We start from the raw sequence: 16,208 nt of genomic DNA, 5'->3' as shown, positions 1-16,208 counted from the left end.
ATAAACTGTTAGTATTTTCGACCACTGTTTGCACACATTGAGGTTTGCACTAAAATTAGCGGAAAGCTTGGCTGAGGGCCTTTCCTGAGGTGACTGTTGAGAGCCAGTCGCGGGGAGGCGCTGTCCATCTACGTCTTTAAATTAAGAGCACCAGTTGTTATTTACTTCAGCTAGACAGTCATATGATTTACAAGAAGTCACTATGACTCCGCCCCCACATACTGGGCAGCAGCACAACTCCAGGTCCTGGCTTCAGTGAGAGTTGTGAGGCCCACTAAGGGTAATGCTCCATTCGGGAACATCAGGAGAGAGAGTGAGAGAGAGTGGAAGGGAGAGAGAGGAAGGGGGAAGAGAGGCAGAAGGTGAGAGTGCAGCGAGGCTGAATCTGGTCCCCTGCTGCTCTCTTTATCCCGGTGCAGTCTCCTGTTTTGTCAGACACCATGCCTGTACGTTTGAGGAGAGTGCTGGCTGTATGAGACGAGCATCCAGCCTCTCGAAAAAACATGACTGCTTTGCTTGTGTTGGCTGCTCAGACCTGGAAGGTGGCCAGTTGTCAGTAACATAACTTAAATGAAGAAAGTTACCATACAAACATGGTAATTCTCCTCCTTGCCCACTGACACATCACAGTATGAACATACGGACAGTAAAAGACCAACTGGTCCATCCAGCCTGATGCATTGTGATGTGTTCTTTTAATTCAGTCTCGGGATGTGGGCATCGCTGACAAGCCTGGCATTTATTGCCCATCCCTAATTGCCCTTGAGAAGGTGGTGGTGAGCCGCCTTCTTGAACCGCTGCAGTGCCATGTGATTCCAGGACTTTGACCCAACGACGATGAAGGAACAGCGATATATTTCCAAGTCAGGATGGTGTGTGACTTGGAGGGGAACGTGGAGGTGGTGGTGTTCCCATGCACCTGTTACCCTTGTCCTTCTAGGGGGTAGAGGTCGCGGGTTTGGGAGGTGCTGCCGAAGAAGCCTTGGCGAGTTGCTGCAGTGCATCTTGTAGACGGTACACACTGCAGCCACGGTGCGCCGGTGGTGGAGGGAGTGAATGTTGAAGGTGGTGGGTAGCGTGCCCATCAAGCGGGCTGCTTTGTCCTGGATGGTGTCGAGCTTCTCGAGTGTTGTTGGAGCTGCACTCATCCAGACAAGTGGAGAGTATTCCATCACACTCCTGACTTGTGCATCACAATATATATACTTCCCATTCCACCCGGAGCCATGTAATCTGTTGGGAGAGGTGAAAAACCAGATAAAACCTAAGCCAATTGGGGAGAAAAAAATCTGGAGAATTCCTTAGACAATCTAACCTCATTCAGGAGACCACTGTGGCTCAGTGGGCAACACTCTCGCCTCTGAGTCAGAAGGTTGTGGGTTCAAGTCCCACAATCTAGGTTGACACTACAATACAGTACTGAGGGAGTGCTGCACTGTCGGAGGTGCTGCCTTTCAGGTGAGATGTTAAACTGAGATCCTGTCTGCCCTCTCAGGTGGATGTAAAAGATCCCATAGTACTTTTTGAATAAGAGCAAGTGGAGTTCTCCTCGGTGTCCTGGGCCAATATTTTTACCTTAACCAACATCACTAAAACAGATTATCTGGTCACTTGTCTCATTGCTGTTTGTGGGATCTTGCTGTGTGCAAATTGGCTGCCATGTTTCCTACATTACAACCAATGTTCCAGTTAGGCTTCGTGGTCGCGAAGGGGTCTGGAGGTCCCAGGCAGGCTACTTGCTGGCTCTACAATGGGAAAACCGCGCATGCGTGCAAATTTGAATGGGCCACACAACTCGTTAAAGGGGCGGCACACTCAAAATAAAATTAAAGGGAACATTGTTGACAACACTTCAAAAGTACTTCATTGGCTGCAAAGCACTTGGGACGTCCTGCGTTGTGAAAGACGCTATAGAAATGCATGTTCTTTCCTTCTTTCATAGAATCGTGCTGCATAGTACGAAGGAGGCCATTCAGCCCAACATGCCTGTACCGGCTCATTGAAAGAGCTGACCAATTAGTTCCACCCCCGCCCCTGCACTTTCCCCATTGCCCTGCAAATTTTTCAGGGTATATATCCAAATTCCCTTTCTTCTCATGGTGGTGGGTATCTGTCCTCAGCCCACAACCACTTGCACTCTCCCATAGAAGGCACTGGCTGATCTTTGTCCTCCACAGTCCAGGGGTGCGGAGGTCAATTGTAGCCCCTCCTATCGCCAAGCCAACTGAAACCCTGCAACAAAGTCTTCTAATAAGGAAGTGCCTTTCACCGACCTCTCTCCAGCCTACTTTCTGCAGCATTCTAAAATTCCATTAGCTGGGATTGAAGTTAAAATTAATCATCCAATAACCTGTCATCAAATTAGTTGAAACTTCTATCTGAATGACTTGGCATTGTGAATATTGAAAGAAAGTACAAATATATATTAACACTGGGCCTTGGGTGCACTCTCTGCTTTCCATCCTGTGCCAGTCTTAAAACTTCATTACACACTGACAATGTTTACATTGCCACGGAGACACTTATCAAAACTGGCCCTATGACAATTTACTAAGGTGGCCCCAATGACACTGACTGAGGCAGTTCCAAAGATCTGTATGTCCATATTTGTCCTGCAAATAATAGTAAAAGAATGATTAACCTTTGCGCTAACCTTATTAAAACTTACAACTACGGACCAGGAAGGTTCCTTCGTCTGTCCTGGACAATTACATACAAAATGGGAGAAAGTGGAAAAATGTTTTTTTTAAATCAGCCCCTCAGAGGGGTCTAAATGCAGTACAGGCGAGGGTGTCCTCCAGGCTCCTGCTGTGTTGAAATCTCTGTTTCTATGTTTTCATACCAGAAGATAATCATTTAAGCAGCTATCTCAACTACAAATTCAAAATAGATCCAGATTTAAAGTATAGATATAAATGAGGCTAGAAATTAGTGTGTTTCAGAGTCAGACACGAGAAACAAGCTCAGTTTCTCATGGGGCCTATGTGTTCGTTCAATGGAGGTGAAGGTGGAGACTTTCCAAAACATATTGAGCAACGCCCGCTTTCCTGTCGTCCATAGATGAGTGAAAAATGACAGATTTCAAATATTTCCCTTGAAGTGCGTCTGCTCCTTGATGCCGTAGCTCGATGGCAGCACTTTTGTCAGAACGTCGTGCGTTCAAGTCCCGCTACAGAGACTTGCGTACATAATCTAGGCCAACACCCCAAGCACAGTACTGAGGGAGTGCCACACTGTCGGAGGTGCTGTCTTTCAGATGAAACATTAAACCGAGACCCCGTCTGCTCTCTCAGGTGGGCGTAAAAGATCCCACGGTCATTACTTCGAAAAAGAGCAGGGGAGTTATCCCTGGTGTCCTGGCCAATATTTATCCCTCAACCAAGACCTAAAAACAGATTATCTGGTCATTTATCTCATTGCTGTTTGTGGGAGCTTGCTGTGTGCAAATTGCAACAGTGATTATACTCCAAAAAGTACTTCATTGGCTGTAAAGGTCTTTGGAACATCCTGTAGTTACAGAGATAGGGAGCAAAGAACAAGGCTGAGGTTTGTGACATGAACTCCTGGTATCACACCGTACGTCTCACACCTCTACTTTCTCAGTCAGAACTCTGTGGGCTAATTTAGCGAGACTCTGCATGGGGAGACTGAGATGAAGGGGTTGTCATATGAAGAAAGGTTGAGCAGGTTGGGCCTATACTCATTGGAGTTTAGAAGAATGAGAGGTGATCTTATCGAAATGTATATGATTATGAGGGGGCTTGACAGGGTAGATGCAGAGAGGATGTTTCCCCTCATGGGGGAATCAAGTACTAGGGTGCATAGTTTCAGAATAAGGGGTTGCGCATTTAAGAAGGAGATGAGGAGGAATTTCTTCTCTCAGAGGATCGTGAATCTTTGGAATTCTCTGCCCCAGGGAGCTGTGGAGGCAAGGTCATTGAATATATTTAAGGTGGAGATAGACAGATTTTTGAGTGATAAGGGAGTCAAGGGTTATGGGGAGCAGGCAGGGAAGTGGAGTTGAAGCCAGGATCAAATTAGCCATGATCTTATTGAATGGTGGAGCAGGCTCAAGAGGCCAAATGGCCTACACCTGCTCCTATTTCTTATGTTCTTATGTGTCACAAGTTGCCTGCTATAAGAGTAGATTTCCCAGGAATGATTTAGATGAAGGAATTGAGAGTAATATCTCCAAGTTTGCAGATGACACTAAGCTGGGTGGTGGTGTGAGCTGTGAGGAGGATGCTAAGAGGCTGCAGGGTGACTTGGACAGGTTAGATGAGTGGGCAAATGCATGGCCGATACAGTATAATGTGGATAAATGTGAGGTTATCCACTTTGGTGGCAAAAACATGAAGGCAGAATATTATCTGAATGGCGGCAGATTAGGAAAAGGGGAGGTGCAACGAGACCTGGGTGTCATGGTACATCAGTCATTGAAGGTTGGCATGCAGGTACAGCAGGCGGTGAAGAAGGCAAATAGCATATTGGCCTTCATAGCTAGGGGATTTGAGTATAGGAGCAGGGAGGTCTTGCTGCAGCTGTACAGGGCCTTGGTGAGGCCTCACCTGGAATATTGTATTCAGTTTTGGTCTCCTAATCTGCCTCTTTCTTGCTATTGAGGGAGTGTAGCGAAGGTTCACCAGACTGATTCCCGGGATGGCAGGACTGACATATGAGGAGGGACTGGGCCTGTATTCACTGGAATTTAGAAGAATGAGAGGGGATCTCATAGAAACATATAAAATTCTGACGGGACTGGACAGGTTAGATGCAGGAAGAATGTTCCTGATGTTGGGGGAGTCCAGAACCAGGGGTCACAGTCTAAGGATAAGGGGTAAGCCATTTAGGACCGAGATGAGGAGAAACTTCTTCACTCAGAGAATTGTGAACCTGTGGAATTCTCTACCGCAGAGAGTTGTTGAGGCCAGTTCGTTAGATATATTCAAGAGCGAGTTAGATATGACCCTTACAGCTAAAGTGATCAAGGGGTATGGAGAGAAAGCAGGAAAGGGGTACTGAGGTGAATGATCAGCCATGATCTTATTGAATGGTGGTGCAGGTTCGAAGGGCCGAATGGCCTGCTCCTGCACCTGTTTTCTATGTTTCTATGTTTCGATGTAGAACATAACTCTGTGCACCGGCAGTGCAGATCAGAAATTCAGTCACTTGGGGTTAACAGGTCCCACAGTACTGAATGAATGGAAATTGCTACGGATCACGCTGATCTCTGCGGCTGAATGTGTGCTCCCAGCTTTGTTTTCTCATTCCCATCTCAGAAGAGTGACCGCACAATGCTCTCCCGCCAAGCTCCCATTTGTTAGGGGAGTGTAAACGTCTGTGGCCGGCTCCCCACATTTAGCAGACTGCACCAGGGACCTGGAATTCGGCAGCAGGAGGCCGCAGCCAGGAATCAGTGGGAATGGACTGGTCCTCGCAGTCAGTTGACGGGGGGCGGGCTCTGGAGGAGATCGCGGATGGGGGGAAGGGGGTGGGGGGAAGGAGGGGAGGAAGGGGGTGGGAGGGAAGGGGGTGGTGGAGGTGGGTGGGGGAAGGGAGTTTGGGGGGAAGGGGGTGGTGGAGTGGGGTGGGGGAAGGGAGTTGGAGGGGAAGGGGGTGGTGAAGGGGGGTGTGGGAAGGGAGTTGGGGGGGAAGGGGGCCCGGTTAGAAGGAGGCTCCCCCTGCCCACGAGGAAACCTAAAGTTACATTGTAAAACTTACCTCCTTGGGCCTCTTCTCGGGCCCATGAATCCCCCTCCTGGCAGGACTGGCCTGACGGAGAAAGCCGCCCCTGCTCCCCCTGCTTGGGCCTCTGACTAAAATTGCAGATTGGGTTCCAATGATATGATCAGACCCGATCTACATATTTAAAGAAGGATCCCGCTTCCTTCCTGCTGGTGTCCTGCTCAAAAGAAAGCAGAATCAGAGGGGGTAAGTGACTGGCCTCATTTTAACTGCCCCCCCCCCGCCCCATCCACTTTCCGCCAGGCTGGCGGGAGTTAAAATTGGGGCCATAGACTCCCAATTTCACAGGTCTATGATGGCGTTGGTTCTTTGGACATCTGGTTGTTCTGAACTCAGTAGCACAGCCTGCAGAGGGAGAGCTTTGCCTCTGCTCCCAGCTGCACTGCTCGAGCATAGCAGCTCTTTATATCTCATCTTTGTTCTCTTTCGTGGGTCTGAATCCCTCTTTTTTTCCCTCTCACTACCACCCACTGAGTCTTTGCAGACTGTGAGCACGGCGACTGTAGGCAGGGGGGGGTGGTTAGGTGGGTACCTGCTCCCAGGGCTCATTATCTCCAGTGAAGCAAACCACAAAGAATGGCAGCAGGCTGGTAATCCAACACCTCCTAGCGCACAGCTCAACTCTTTTGAAGACGGCGCCAATGTATTTCCGCCTTCAGCATAACAGTGAAGTTGTGCCAAGAGCTTATTCAGGGCTTGGAAATACAAGCTAATAAAAACACAGAGAGGAATTAGTGTCCTCCCCTTTAATTGGCTGTTAAAGAGTTTGCTCACTGCCAAATTCTCATTTACAGCAGAGTCCTCTTATGCTCCCTTTATATTACAGGGTATCCTCAAGGCACAGAGTTCTCACTCCCTGCCTCCAACTGAATTTGAGGGTAGTATAGCGATTATTTTATTGGATTACTAATCTAGAGAACTTGAGTTCAAATCCCACCATGCCAGTTTGAGAATTTGAATTCAGTTTAAAAGACGTCTGTAAATAAGAAGTTGGTGCCAGTGGAAGTGCCCATGAAGCTATCGGATTGACATTAAAAACCCAACTGGTTCACTAATGTCCTTTAGGGAAGCAAACCTGCTGTCCTTAGCCATTCTGGGCCGATATCTGATTCCAGTCCTACACCAGCTCTTAACTGCCCTGTGAAGCAGCCTTCACTCCAGATCTTTTTGGGTTCAGGGTCTCCATACCACTCCCATAGATGACTCCTCAATCACTGAGTCTCAGAGAGTGCTTTTACTATGCTAATATTTAAGTAATTTTCAACCAGCCATTGGTTACTGGTTAACCTCAGATGCCATCACATGATCTTTGGTATCAGAAGGCAGCAAAGTAGACACTTAAGAAACGTTGGCTTAGGCTAAAGCCGCCAGATTTATTAAACAGTAAATGGATAAGTGCACTGTGGCAAAGGCACACGATAGATTTTAGAGTAATTATTTAAGTTTAACTAACTGAAGTAAGTAAGAAATCAACAAATAGTCATGACTACTGTGTTAAACCATAATATACACAATATTAAAGTATCAGCCGTGCCTCAGTGAATAGCACTTTTGCCTCTGAGTCAGATGGTCATGTGTTCAATCCCCACTCCAGAGACGTGAGCCCCATAATCCAGGCCGACACTCCAGTGCAGTGCTGAGGGAGTGCTGCACTGTCGGAGGTGCCGTCTTTCGGATGAGACATCAAACTGAGGCCCCGTCTGCTCTCTCAGGTGGACGTGAAAGATCCCATGACATTCTCTAAAGAAGAGTAGGGGAGTTCTCCCAGTATCCTGGCCAATATTTATTCCTCAACCAATATCATTAAAACATTATCTGGTCATTTATCGCATTGCTGCTTGTGGGACTTTGATGAACGCAGATCAGTTGTCACGTTTTCTACAAACAACAGTGACTATATTTCGAAAGTACTGCAATGGCTTTGGGACGTCCTGAGCACATGAAAGGTGCTGTATAAATACATGTTCTTTATTTGTATTGCTACATGCTAGTTCTTAGTTTCTCATCATTCACAGAACCTCTCTGGGGTAATTGTCTCTCTCTGAATGCATTAGACAGACTCTCTAATTTGAGCAAGACAGGCTGAGAAAGACTCTTAAAAAATCAGGACCAAGCAAATTTAAATCTCTGTAAGCTAAACCCAGAAAGAGCTGACAATCGAACATATATGTAAACAAATATCATAAGAATTGTACATAAAAACATAAGAAATATGAGCAGGAGTAGGCCATTCGGCCCCTCGAGCCTGCTCCGCCATTCAATACGATCATGGCTGATCTGATCATGGACTCAGCTCCACTTCCCTACCCGCTCCCCATAACCCTTTACTCTCTTATCGCTCAAAAATCTGTCCATCTCCACTTTAAATATATTCATGACCCAGCCTCCACAGCTCTCTGGGGCAGAGAATTCCACAGATTTACAACCCTCTGAGAGAAGAAATTCCTCCTCATCTCAGTTTTAAATGGGCGGCCCCTTATTCTGAGACTATGTCCCCTAGTTTTAGTCTCCCCTATGAGTGGAAATATTCTCTCTGCATCCATCTTGTCGAGCCCCCTCATTATCTTATACGTTTCGATAAGATCACCTCTCATTCTTCTGAACGCCAATGAATACAGGTCCAACCTACTCAACCTTTCCTCATAAGTCAACCCCCTCATCCCCGGAATCAACCGAGAGAACCTTCTCTGAACTGCCTCCAATACACGTATATACTTCCTTAAATACAGAGACCAAAACTGCACGCAGTATTCCAGATGTGGCCTCACCAATACCCTGTACAGTTGTAGCAGGATTTCTCTGCTTTTATACTCGATCCCCCTTGCAATAAAGGCCAACATTCCATTTGGAGTAATTGTGTATTTCAATTAAATGGCTTGCCCCCTCTTCCATCAGACATCTGGCTCAGATAAAGTGACTAATCTGCAAATATTGTGCCCATTTCACCAGTCTGTGTGTGTATTTCTGGATACATTTTCATGCTGGGGGCGGGAGGATATTTGCTAACTCCCCTTCACCACATTACAATGAGGATGAGTAATACTCTACCTGTAAAAAAAACCAGGCAGGCGACAATAAATTTTGGCGCAGTCTCTGCACTCCCTCTCTCCACTCCCCCTCATGTACAAGGTTCTTTATCTTCATTGGAGGTTGATGAGAGTGGAACTTGGAATCTCGGTCACACAGATTACTGAAGAACTCTCATCGGCTTTCATGTCTCCTGCTCGAGTCCGATCGAATTAGTCCATTGGGAGCGATGCTTGCTGATTCTGATTACCTGCTCGCGTGAATGCTCCAGGGGGGTTTTAATTAAAAGGCTTTAAGACCCAGTGATACCCTAACTTCTCTAGTAGGACGAAAATAACATCTGCCCAGAGTGATCTCTTGCTCAACACATAGGAATGCATGGCCAATGTGACACCAATCGGAAATACTCAGCACTCCAGCAGAAGAGGCCTTCGACAGGCGATGCTTGGAGACTCAGAAACATTTGGCTTCATACGGGTTTCTTGCTTTTGCTTTCAAATCTTTGCAGTTCCCTGAAGAAATTTGGCTTTTCCCATTCCACTCAGACCCATTGGGAGAATAACATATTTCCCACATTTAACTCAGTTATCTGAAATAGTCCCACCAACAAGTGTCAGCTGTGGCTCAGTTGGTAGCCCCCTCGCCTCTGAGTCAGAAGGTTGTGCAGTACTGAGGGAGCGCGCACTGTCGGAGGGGCAGTACTGAGGGAGCGCGCACTGTCGGAGGGGCAGTACTGAGGAAGTGCTGCACTGTCGGAGGGGCAGTACTGAGGGAGTGCTGCACTGCCGGAGGGGCAGTGCTGAGGGAGCGCCGCACTGTTGGAGGTGCCATCTTTCCGGTGAGACGTCAAACTGGGGCCCCATCTGCTCTCTCAGGTGGATGTAAAAGATCCCGTGGCACTTTTCGAAGAAGAGCAGGTGAGTTCTTCCCAGTCTCCTGGCCAATATTTATCTATTAAGCAATATCTAAAACAGATGATCTGGTCATTATCACACTGCTGTTTGTGGGACCTTGCTGTGCACAAATTGGTTGTCAGATTTCCTACATTACAGAGGTACTTCATTGGCTGTAAAGTGCTTTGGGACATCCTGAGGTGGTGAAAGCTGCTTAATAAATGTGGTGAGGCGGGGTGTTCGAGGTGTCAGTTGGGAAAGGCATGTGTGGTCGTGGAAGCACGAAGGGGGAGGGGCACAGGCTGCAAGTGGTGTGAGAATGAAGTGGGGGGTGAGTATGGGAGAAGAGGCGGAACTGACGGCGATTGGCGGTGGGATGGTTGTGTGAGAGGATAGAGCTGTGGAGGGGAGGGAGTTGAAGAAAGAGCAGGAGCAATGCGGATAGAGGATGGGCTGAATGGTGGCAGGGTGGGAGAATGGAAGTGACGTGCGCAAAGGAGCGGGGGGGTGCGCGCAGGGCTGGGCTGGATGGGTGTGTCCTCTCGTGCTCCACGTGAGGGGTTGGGGAGGGAAGTAATGAGCATGGCAGCAGGGGGAGGGAGAGGGAGGGACTGGGCTCAGGGGGCATGTTCTCTCAAGGTCCATGTATGGGTAGGGGAGGGAGCGAGCCCGGCCAACCGTCCAACGCAGGATGTTGGGCACTTGTCCGGGGTACGTGATAACCAACTGCCATGGAGGGAGTCGCCATGTTGTTAAAGGATAGTCAGCCATTTTCTCCAGGGTCTTCAAAGTATAATATAATAAGTCACACTTTCTAATTCTCAAGAAGCTCATATCACCCTGAACCTGCTAGACAGTTCAATGCTGGAAGTTCAACCCTAGTTGGTGCCCTTGGCCAGGCCTTTAGGATGGGACTTTGGTTATCTTTGCTTCTTTCTGTCTGGAAGTGTGTGTTTTTTGAAAAAATGGAGGAAATTTTATTTGCCAGTGCTTTCACCATATTAGTGTCCTGGGAACAATATTTATCCCTCAATTAACATCACAAAAAAAACAGATTATCTGGTCATTATCACATTGCTGTTTGTGGGAGCTTGCCGTGCGCAGAATGGCTGCCGTGCTTTCCCATGTTACAACAGTTCAAAAAGTACTTAATTGGCTGTAAAGCGCTTTGAGACATCTGGAGGTCTCAGCTCATCTGCTGCTGAATCTCTCATTCATGCCGTTGTTACCTCTAGACTTAACTATTCCAACGCACTCCTGGCTGGCCTCCCACATTCTACCGTACGAAAACTTGAGCTCATCCAAAACTCCCCGTGCCCTAACTCGCACCAAGTCTCATTCACCCATCACCCCATGTACTCACTGACCTACACTGCCTTCCGGTCTGGCAATGACTCACTTTTTAAAATTCTCATTCTTGTTTTCAAATCCTTCCATGGCCCCACCCCCTCCCTATATCTGTAACCTTCTCCAGCCCTAACACCCTCCGAGATCTCTGCGCTTCTCTAATTCTGGCCTTTTGCGCATCCCTGATTATAATCGCTCCACCATTGGTGGCCGTGTCTTCAGCTGCCTGGACCCTAAGCTCTGGAACTCCCTCCCTAAACCTCTCCCCCTCACTACCTCATTCTCGTCCTTTAAGACACTACTTAAAACCGACCTCTTTGACCAAGCTTTTGGTCACCTATCCTAAGATCTCCTTATGTTCATTGGATATATTCAAGAGGGAGTTAGATATGGCCCTTACGGCTAAACAGATCAAGGGGTATGGAGAGAAAGCAGGAAAGGGGTACTGAGGTGAATGATCAGCCATGATCATATTGAATGGTGGTGCAGGCTCAAAGGGCCAAATAGCCTACTCCTGCACCTATTTTCTATGTTTCTATGAGGCTCAGTGTCAAATTTTGTTTAATAATCGCTTCTGTGAAGCACCTTGGGACGTTTTACTACATTGAAGGCGCTGTATAAATACACGTTATTATAAACGCAAGTTTTTTCTTTGTTTCTCAATTTTACTCATACCATTTGCTCCCACACACTCTTATCCCCTCTCTACATTCTCACTGTGTTGAAATGAAGTCTCCTACAGTGACTTATTCATTCCCAGCTCCTCAATGCTGTTTAACTCGTGCCCTCCCTCCCTCCGTTTCACCTTCCCCTACAGGCTTTTAAAAACCCTAGTTTGAAGTCAACTGACCTTGGTGCGGCGCTGCACTATTAGCCTTGGCTTTTCACCCAGGTTGCTCAACGTTAAGGTATACATCAGGGTAACTTTTTACAAAAGCATGTTCCTGACACCGAGCCTCGCACACAGGATTGGAGTTTGTGAACACACGCCTCCCCAAATATTTTTCCTCCCATTGGATTAGAATCATTGCGAGGGCACACGTGTAATTTCTTGATATGTGCTTCGCACTGGGACTATGCACCTGGAAAATTTACCCAACACACTTTGTTTGGCCGTGCTACTTTCTAATGTTTGGCGTGCAAATGTTGTCTATAATTCCTAAAGGGGTTCGCTAAGTAAGTGATGATGGTGAAGGAGTTCCGAGTAGAGCGCTTGCTTTGGGAGTCTCGTGTCAGGCATGCGAACAATGTGGCCCGCCAAGCGGAGCTGATCAAGTGTGGTCAGTGCTTCAATGCTGGGGATGTTGGTCTGGTCGAGGACGCTAACGTTGGTGCATCTGTCCTCCCAGGGGATTTGTAGGATCTTGCAATCTTGCAGAGACATCGTTGGTGGTATTTCTCCAGCGACTTGAGGTGTCTACTGTACATGGTCCATGTCTCTGAGCCATACAGGAGGGAGGGTATTACTACAGCAAACAAGCCAAAGGTGGGCAGCGGAAACGTTACAAGGACACCCTCAAAGCCTTCCTGATAAAGTGCAACATCCCCACTGACACCTGGGAGTCCCTGGCCAAAGACCGCCTTAAGTGGAGGAAGAGCATCCGGGAGGGCGCTGAGCACCTTGAGTCTCATCGCCGAGAGCATGCAGAAATCAAGCGCAGACAGTGGAAAGAGCGTGCGGCAAACCAGTCCCACCCACCCTTACCCTCAGCGACTATCTGTCCCACCTGTGACAGAGTCTGTGGCTCTCAAATTGGACTGTACAGTCACCTAAAGACTCATTTTAAGAGTGGAAGCAAGTCTTCCTCGATTCCGAGGGACTGCCTATGATGATGATGATGATGATGGTGCGGTCTGCTGGGATATTGCCCTTTCAGAGAATCATACAGCACAGAAGGAGGCCATTCAGCCCATCGTGCCTGTGCTGGCTCTTTGAAAGAGCGATCCAATTAGTCCCACTTCCCCTGTTCTTTTCCCATAGCCCTGCTTGAGCTTCATCCTGAGTCTACCCCAGAAGAAAGGGTCGAAGGTCTCCTCTCACTAGTGGCTCTTGAGGTTCCTTAATGACATGAGCTCAGGTATTCTCAGCTCCCAGTCGACAAAAAGCTACAATCAGCACAAAACCTCCCTCACCTAACGGCCACGGGGATATAATGAGGAACAGGTCAGACTGATGCAGTATGAAGTGTTTTGCTGAGGTTTGGGCAACAATTCTTGTTTAAGGTGAAAAGTCTAAAAATTGGTCAAATTCCTTCCCTGAATTGAAATGGCCTGGTGGGCAAAGGCACCACCCAGTGCCGCACCAAGTAGGACAGACCAGAAGGCCCCATGTCGAAATTCTGTTAGCTGGTCGCAATTGGGACACTTCAACTGGACTCGGTGCCCTCGGGGTACAATCAGCCAGAGTTCCCACTCCTGATCGCCATCCAGTGGCTGCTGCTGGGAATTGTGCCTGTGTGGACATCAGGTTGAAAAAGCATTGGGGCAGCTGTGATGCCTCCCACAGTTGAAGACCTGCAGACATTTATGGCTGGAATTTTCGTTCAGGTTCTCTGAGAGGACATGGATTAAGAATGGTTGTTTGTGCCATTTCTCCAGAGGGGGTCAATGATCTTTTGCAGAAATTACAGCAGGAGACGGGCAGAACCCCACAGAAATTCAAGGCCATACTGTCTCTGCTCAACCGTGAAAACTGGAGGTGCATGTGGAATGCTACCCTGCCAAGAATGATTAAAAACATTCAGACTATAATGAAATTATTGTCAGCATAGAATGGACATCTGAGCACTAATTGTTTAACATTTAGTGAAATGCACTTTATAGCTGGTTAGCCAATCATAAAGCACTTAAGCTCTGTACAGTGACTGAATCTCGAAGTCGTACTATTTAAAAGTATTCATTCCAGTTTAGCTGCAGGAGACCACAGTCTCAAGTTTGTAGTCAGGTTCATATCTTGAAGCAACAGGGCCCGTACAACCAGTGAGTGTAATTGAATTTACTGCTTACAGCAGACAGATCTAAATCATTTTGCCGTGATAATCAATTTTAATGATAATTCCTTATTGGTTTATATTTTTTAGGGTCGTGGCTGATTTTGTGCTAATCATGGTGAGAGATGTGTCAGTGCTGGGGAACAGAACACTGAACCCAAGGGCAAAAGAGAACCCCCTTCTGTACAAGTAAGACATTTCCATTTCTCACAAAACCAAACATTCAGCAATGTGCATTTTACAACAACAACAACTTGTATTTATATAGCGCCTTTAACGTGAAACATCCCAAGGCGCTTCACAGGAGTTTTATGGGACAAAAAAATCTGACACCGAGCCACATAAGTAGAAATTAGCGCAGGTGACCACAAGCTTGGTCAAAGAGGAGCGTCTTAAAGGAGGAAAGAGAGATGGAGAGGCGGAGAGGTTTAGGCAGGGAGTTCCAGATCTTGGAGCCCAGGCAACAGAAGGCATGGCCACCGATGGTGGAGCGATTATAATTCTCAAGAGGGCAGAATTTGAGGAGCGCAGAGATCTCGGAGGAGTTGTAGGGCTGAAGGAGATTACAAAGATGGAGAGGGGCGAGGAGGCCATGGAGGGATTTGTAAACAAGGATGAGAATTTTGAAATCGAGGCATTACTTAACTGGGAGCCAATGTAGGTCAATGAGCATAGTGGGTTATGGGTGAGCGGGACTTGGTGCGAGTTAGGACATGGGTCAGCGAGCACAGGGGGTGATGGGTGAGCGGGACTCAGTGCGAGTTAGGACACGGGGGGGGGCAGCCGAGTTTTGGATCACCTCTAGTTTACGTTGGGTAGAATGTGGGAGGCCAGCCAGGAATGCGTTAGAATAGTCAAGTCTGGAGGTAACAAAGGTACGGATGAGGGCTTCAGCAGCGGATGAGCTGAGGCAAGGGCGGAGACGGGTGATGTTACGGAGGTGGAAATAGGCGGTCTTAGTTATGCTGTGGATATGTGGTCGAAAGTTCATTTCAGGATCAAATATCATACTAAGGTTGCTAACAGTCTGGTTCAGCCTCAGACAGGAGTTGGGGAGAGGGATGGAGTCAGTGGCTAGGGAACGGAATTTGTGGCAGGGACCGAAATCAATGACTTCAGTCTTCCCAATATTTAATTGGAGAAAATTTCTGCTCATCCAGAACTGGATGTCGGACAAGCAGTCTGACAATTTAGAGACCGCGGAGGGGTTGCGAGAAGTGGTGGTGAGGTAGAGTTGGGTGTCATCAGCGTACATGTGGAAACTGACGCTGTGTTTTCAGGTGATGTCACCAAGGGGCAACATGTAGATGAGAAATAGGAGGGGGCCAAGGATAGATCCTTGGGGGACACCAGAGGTAACAATACGGGAGGGTGAGATTGGAGAGTGATCAGGTGCAGGAACACTAGTTGATTTTTCCCCTCCCTTGCCTGGAGACATTGAGTGCCCCTACTGTTAGCCCAGCTGAGATCAGGTATGTTATGTTCGAATAAACATTCAAATTGGTGCGGCAATAACTAGCTGCGTTTACTTCCAGCCCCTCGAGAACATTCCGTCAAAGAATAACAAAGTAATACAAGAGAAGAACTTGGCGTGTAATTGGTACCATGTAATTACCCATTCGGGAGCAATCTAGTGTTCAGTTAACAGTATACAAGTACCTTACATAGCAAGGTACTGAACCATGAGGTCGTGCACGTACCCACCGAGCCACATAGCAGGATCTGTTTGAGATTTTTGAGTGCCTCCTCCGCCCCGTTCACTGTCTTCTGCAATGACAAAATGAACCATTGTTGTTACATAACAACTACCGAGAAATCTGGGGTATAAAATAAGATTTTCTTTCACAGCAGCAACACGAAGACTCATCAACAAATGAATGTTCCTTTCATCTTGCAGCATTGTGTGAAAGTATTGCAAATGTAACTCAACCTGTGGCTTGTGGTCCCTAATTAGAAGATGGAATGGTTCAGTGTGCTACATTAACCGTCGCTCGCTACGGCCATGTAAGCAGGGCAGTGTGCACGTTACCCTGCATTCCGCTAACATATCCAGCTGGGACTGTCAGGAGTCCTAGAGTATTCCCAGGAGCTGGCTATCTCTGAGCCCTTACACGTCCTATTTGCAGAAGAAACTGGTCTATTTGATGCCGCTGCCCCCAGAAGGTAATTTTATTAACCATGACGGAACTGAGCCACACATTTCATA

The 16,208-nt window shown here is 47.5% G+C and overlaps 1 long non-coding RNA gene across 1 annotated transcript in view; it reads right to left on the bottom strand.

Moving 5' to 3' along the window:
* The window catches only part of LOC139241009 (uncharacterized), a 42,452-nt gene that overhangs the window by 6,110 nt on the left and 20,134 nt on the right, over positions 1-16,208 (bottom strand). Inside the window, exon 2 of the long non-coding RNA XR_011588768.1 lies at positions 15,707-15,769. This is a non-coding gene — a long non-coding RNA (uncharacterized lncRNA). The remainder of the gene's footprint in view (positions 1-15,706; positions 15,770-16,208) is intronic.

This window comes from Pristiophorus japonicus, chromosome X, assembly GCF_044704955.1.
Source record: "Pristiophorus japonicus isolate sPriJap1 chromosome X, sPriJap1.hap1, whole genome shotgun sequence".
Classification (NCBI taxonomy): domain Eukaryota; kingdom Metazoa; phylum Chordata; class Chondrichthyes; family Pristiophoridae; genus Pristiophorus; species Pristiophorus japonicus.
Note: the sequence above shows the minus strand (reverse complement) of the source record. Positions and strands in the feature narration are given on the sequence as shown.